The following is a 6,559-nucleotide window of genomic DNA, read 5'->3' as shown; positions in this document are numbered from 1 at the left end:
CCATCTTCATAAACCCATTGAGACGAACATCTCATCCACTGATTTTGTTCACAGTAATCACCACCTACAATTCCTCCTCTATCTCATTTGTATCTTCAGTTTACATCAGCAACCCAACCTTCTATGTTCCTTCAAATCCATTTGCAGCACACCTTCTTTCAAACACACATCACAACCAATTTGTAACTTCATCAAGACCACCACCAATTTCACAAGCTTGCAAATCTGAACCAACAACAACTCCTGTTCCTATCATTCAAAATCTGTCATTTCTTGCAATAAGTTCCGAACTGCAGCTCCAGATCATCTCCATATCCAATTCCAGTACTGAATCAAACGTAACAAAGAGCATCTATTTCAGTATTTCATATACGTACTGAATCAAACATAACAAGGAGCACTTCCTATCAGTATGCGATATATGTACTGAAGATTCATGAACTACAAATCAACAGTATGACAACAACATGTGACAAATCTATGAAAAATAAGAGAATCGAAAGACATATTACAGTATTTCACATAAGTACTGAAGGGTAAGACTAAAAAAGGAGCAAAAACACAGCAAATAGCACTTCCTATCAGTATTATACATACATAATCATGGATCGAACCAAAAAAATTGGAAAAACTTCAAATAAAACAAAATTAGAAGAGTTTTGTATCAGTACGCCATATATGTACTGTCAATTCATACACGAAAAACAACTGTAACAAACCTAAAAACCATAAAGCGTCAATCAAATCGATTTGATTATCAGAATACAATCAAAAAAACAAATCAAAAGAAGAAAAAACGAACAAAATAATCAAACAAGATGATTAGAAAGCATACCTGGAAACAGAAAACAAATATTCTCCTCGTAAATCATAACGATGCACCATCTTGTTCTTCTTCTTCTTCTTCTTCTTAAAAGTAGACTAGGTTTCTGTCAGTACGGGATATACGTATTGTTGGTTCATACACAACAATCAGCTGCATGTCAAAAATAATTAACGAATCCGTGAAAAAACAGTATTGAAACACTTCTATTTCAATATTCCATATATGTACTTCTGAATCAAATAAAAAAAGGTCTTCAAAACTAGGTTTCTGTCAGTACTGCAGATACGTATTGTTGGTTCATACACAAAAATAAACCGAAACACATCTAAAACCAACAAAATGAAACTGATATGATAAGATCTAGTGAAGAAATTGACAAAAAACATGATTATCCATATAGATCTGAACTATTTTTTAATAAAATAAAGTAAACAATCAAACAAGGAAATCAAAACATAATCAAACATAACCTTATGGTCTTCAAAACTAGGTTTTTGTTAGTACTGCAGATATGTACTGTTGGTTCATACACAAAAATAAACCGAAACACATCTAAAACCAACAAAATGAAACTGATATGATCAGATCTAATGAAGAAATTGACAAAAAACATGATTATCCATATAGATCTGAACTATTTTTTAATAAAATAAAATAAACAATCAAACAAGGAGATCAAAACATAATCAAACATCCATTAAACGATTAATATTAGAAGCCCTAAAATAAACATTACTAGATGAAAATTGATTATAAAAAAAAAACTAGACTAACATCAATAGTAAGAAAATCAACCTATATATCTTGCAAAAATCTTCATCGGAGGAGTTCTTCTATAATATACAAAACGATAGCTTTGGGATCGAATTGGCGACTCAATTAACGAAATCAAAAAGATCTCCAGCGTGAAAGCTTCTTTGGAGCAAAACCAAAAATTGAAAGAGAAGGTGACGATAAGAACCAGGAGATTAAATATCTAGAGGTGGAAGGTTAATTTGGGAATTCGAAATTACACATTACCGGTCCCGCACGTGTACCGGACCAGAGGATAAAAAATTTGGTCCAATTTTCTCTTTTTCCTTTTATTATGGACCTCTGGTTACTGGGCTTTAGTGGGTGGACCTGCCATTAACTAAGACTACCATAATAGTACCTATTGGTAATTCCTACAACCTTGAAAGCATGTCAATATGTTCACAAAACCCACTTGAGCCGGATGATTTCAGAAGGCAAGGTCATATGATCATTGATTTCCTTGCTGATTACTGCAAAAATGTTGAGAGTTATCCTGTTAGGAGTCAAGTTGAGCCTAGATACTTGCGTAAACGATTACCCGAATCATCTCCAAACAACTCTGGATCCATTGAAACCATTCTTCAAGATGTAACCAATGATATCATCTCTGGTCTTACTCATTGGCATAGTCCAAATTACTTCGCTTATTTTCCTTCAAGTGGTTCCTTGCTGAGTTCCTTGGTGAAATACTTAGTACTGGATTTAATGTTGTAGGCTTCAATTGGATTTCTTCACCAGCAGCAACCGAGTTAGAAAGTATTGTTATGAATTGGCTCGGCCAAATACTTACCCTTCCCAAATCATCTCTCTTTTTGTCAGACGGAAGTTCAGGAGGAGGAGGTGTCTTACAAGGGACTACTTGTGAAGTCATTTTATGTACACTAACTGCAGCAAGAGATAAAATGTTGAACAAAATTAGCAGAGAAAATATCAAGGCTAATCAACATTTCCAAATGCAAAACTAATTGAAATGAAAAAACTTACTCAGTTTCACCGGTTTTAAAGATCTCAACATCAAATCCCAACATTCTTCAAGTGGCTTACTACGCTTTATTCTCATAGAAATTTTCCAGTTCCATCAATTACTAACCAAGACAACAAGTTATTACATCTCGTGCATATCCATTGCAGAAAAAGAGATTTTTGGAGTATAAAGTAATACAAACACTTCGGTGTCACTCATATGACCACCCAACTCATAAAATACAACAGAAAAAAAGTATACGGTTTTGGTATCAACGACCCACCTCATATGTCACCTCATGTAATAGAACTGAGGTTATTACTAAGTTATCCAAACAACTGTACAGAAAGACAATAAATGCATTTTTGGTTCAAAGTTGATCTCTAGTGAAATGTACCGGGAACCATTCCTAAGAAGCGAAGAAATTGACTCGCCCTTAAATGTTGTTTTCTTTAAGTTTGATCTGGGATACCGGTTAACGGTGCACATAAGGGATTCTCAGTATCGAGGTCGGATTATCAACTTGCATTATCATCCAGTAAGTTAGAATCTGCAAGTCTATAAGAATTAAGTTTATGCGCAAGTCTAGATGGATAACAAAAATTGCCCAAGGCTCATTGTCCATTAAGAAAAACGTAAATCTATTCAAAATCTCATACCAATACTCATTGATGAAAAAAGGGAAAGAAAAATTAATGAGAAATCAAAAATAATGGACCACAATTCATATCAGTATAGCAAAGAAGGTTTACCGGAATGGTGATCACTTTCCATTGGTATGAACTCATGAATCAGCACCTTCATGAAGTCTTTAGTAAGAACGCCAGATTAATCATATTTGCATTAAACCCTAATTGAAATTCAGTTGAATTAATTGAATGAAACCCTGACTCTACATCACCTGAATCAATCAACCCTAATCTAATAAGATCCAAGAATTCAAACTTAAAAGTTCATAACTCAAGCCCAATTGAATCCAAAACACAACTAAAACCAAGTCTGACATAGAAGGTTTCCACCTGAACATCTAACTGAATCTCAAGTTTCATTAAATATGCATGTACAGTTTTACCTTTCTGCAATGCAGCCAGTGAGGAAACCGAAACTAGTAAACTTGTGATGGAAACGGAATTTGGCATCGGTCTGTGGTGCATAATCTGAGGGAAAAGATCAATGGACAGTTCGGGAAGGTTATTTCTGTTGCAGCAGGAAATCATCGAATTCCAAGAAACCAAGTTTCTCTCTGGCATGTCCGTAAACAAGCTTACGTCATCTCTGGCAACCCAAATTTGCCGTACATATCTACGGGAGAGCTACCTACAAACACATCATTACTGGTGCCATTTTCGGTGATGTATCCATGGAATCCATAGCCAAAATCTACATACAGTAGACCACCACTTAACCATATATTGAATTCTTATCCATGGATTCAATTTGAAATTGTATTCCACAAAATTGAATCCCATCAACACCATTCCAGTTTCTAGCCGGTCTCAGCTTCAGTCACATCACCGACTGCAAAACCCATTCATCAGTTGCATCATCTCTTCAATCTCAAAACCCTAACATTAGCAGAGTCATCTTCACAATTGTTTAATCCCCGTCATTAGAATCAAACCCCCTCTCACTATCTCTTTATCAAAGATCAATGACAGCATCAATCGAATTCTCCATCTCTTCTCACAGAAAAAACCTTTTTCCTTGGTTAAACAACAAATCCTAAACAAATTCAATCCCTAATTTCCTCTTTCTGAATTGGACCCATCTGCTCAAATCTCTTCTACTTTGCAGATTCCTCACAAATCGAACCATCAATCCCTTCTCAATTCCAAGCACCCTAACTTGAACTCGTTCCTCATCTCTGGTTCTTCATCTGAGTTGCACGGAATTTGATCTTCTCCCTTCATAACCCTCTTCTGAGAAAAACCATTGTCAATCCCTGGTTCTTCTCGATTCCGCTCTCTAATTCTCTCTTACAACAACATCCATTTCTATATTGGAGTTTCTGTGTGATTTGGGGACGAAGAAGAAAGAAGAACGAAGGGTATTAACACTAACATTGGGCTAAAGATGCCTCGTGCTTCGCTGGTATTAACACTTCTCTTGTCATTGCTGGATGGGATCACTTCTTCATCATACCTCCTTAATCTGTTGTTAGGGTTCTTTTTTATTTTTCTTTGATTTTTGTAAGGGATTTTCTTGTTGTTGGGTTTCTGTTTTTCTTTTCTTTTTTTTCTGGGTTCTGGGTGCAGTATTTTGCACCTTCTTCTTGTATTCTTTGGTTGGTTTTGTTCTTGTTTGCCGATCAAAAAAAAAAAAACGAAGGAGAAGGAAAAAACAGAAAAAAAAGAAATTAAAATTTTGAGGTGGCGTGGATTCGATCCCGCAACTTTCATGTCACTTGGACAAACCAAGTTACAAAAAGAAGTGATTATATAAAGGGGAAATTAGGCTCAGGCCCAACCCATGAATAACCCATAATATGAGGCCCTTAATTAAAAAAAGTTTAAATCTAGGCCCCGAGTTTTTAAAAGACCTTGATACCCTTATGCATATTGTCAAGCCCATAATTAAATAAAATTTAAATCTAGGCCCGAAATTACACATCCTTATGATATGTGTAATGCAAAGTTACACTTGTATATATATGCAAATAAATAGACATCAAAAAAAAAACACAAAAAAAAAAGTTATTACTTTAATATTCATTTACAATAATTTCTTAGCATGTGTAACTAGAAGTTACACACGCATCTGTTTAGTGTAATTGAGAGTTACATATGTGTCTAACTAGTGTAACTGAGAGTTACACATGCATCTGACTTGTGTATTCAGCGTCAACTCCAGTTCCAGCGAGACCATTACCACGTTTAAGCAATTAGCTTTTATGAAGTTATCTAAAACCTGAAATATAACAACAAGCAATCAGTATTTATACGATTAAAATGAACAGTACATAAAACAATGTATATTTCAGTTTCACAAGCATCTGACTAGTGTAGCTAGCGGTTACACATGCATCTGAATTGTGTAACTGAGAGTTACACATGCATATAACATGTGTAACTAGGAGATACACATTCATCTGGCTAGTGTAGCTAGCAGTTACACATGCATATGACTAGTGTAACTAGGAGTTACACATACATATTGATATGTGTACGCAAAATCAGTATGTGTAAGTAAAAGTTACACATCTAATTAACATGTGTAACTTGCAGATACACATGCATCTGAATTATGTAACTAGGAGTTACACATGCATCTGACTTAGATATGTCAACATAAAATCAGCAAATCCATCTCTAAATGAATAACACTAGCAAAAACGAGAGGTGACTATCAAGCAATTACCAGTCATAAAATAATACAGTTAACCTTGCAAGTGAATGAGAAGCTCTTAACTAAGATATCACTGCTTCAGCAGAAAGACGTTGTTAGCACTGTATTAACAGAAAGACGTTTTACAGCGCTAGTCTAGATGTACCTAAGCCATTTTCATATTATCGATGACGAAGGACATTTTAATCAACAGAAAGTAAAGCTTCAGACAGTAAGAAACATACATATTGATAAGTGTAACTGGGAGTTACAGATGCATCTAAGTAGTGTAGACGCAAGTTACACATGCAATTTGGATGTGTAGACGAAAGTTACACATGTTCATAATCGTCAAAATGAGAAACACAATCACATTGAAATATTAATCAAAAAACACCACCACTGACTTCAAATATTAATCACATTGAACTTGGTTAGAGAAACTGATAGTGTAATTTTTTATATGAATCATCTAACAGGAAGTGTAACATATTTGATGCGGGGGGAGGGGATGAGAGCACTAACCTTCACCCTCGCCTGCTGGAGCATAAGCTGATCGTCTGGATCGCGCTTGCTGGTGTGGTGTGGGCTGGTAATAGCAAACAGGAAAACAAGTGAATTACTTGTTTGTTACAAAATAAGAACTATAT

The 6,559-nt window shown here is 35.2% G+C and overlaps 1 long non-coding RNA gene across 4 annotated transcripts; it reads right to left on the bottom strand.

Annotated features, from left to right (window-relative positions):
- Positions 1-285: 285 nt before the first annotated feature.
- LOC113298541 lies at positions 286-4,871 on the bottom strand. 4 transcript variants are annotated; one of them, XR_003334232.1, is made up of 6 exons: positions 3,658-4,871; positions 3,338-3,486; positions 2,606-3,143; positions 1,622-2,506; positions 836-976; positions 286-327 (listed from the first exon to the last, which is right to left on the bottom strand). It is a non-coding gene; the product is annotated as an uncharacterized LOC113298541 (long non-coding RNA). The 4 variants fall into 4 exon arrangements; XR_003334231.1 differs by having other exon boundaries at positions 3,338-4,871; XR_003334233.1 differs by having other exon boundaries at positions 2,606-3,135; positions 3,338-4,871.
- Between the last annotated feature and the right edge of the window lie 1,688 nt (positions 4,872-6,559).

This window comes from Papaver somniferum, chromosome 7, assembly GCF_003573695.1.
Source record: "Papaver somniferum cultivar HN1 chromosome 7, ASM357369v1, whole genome shotgun sequence".
NCBI classification, from domain to species: domain Eukaryota; kingdom Viridiplantae; phylum Streptophyta; class Magnoliopsida; order Ranunculales; family Papaveraceae; genus Papaver; species Papaver somniferum.
Note: the sequence above shows the minus strand (reverse complement) of the source record. Positions and strands in the feature narration are given on the sequence as shown.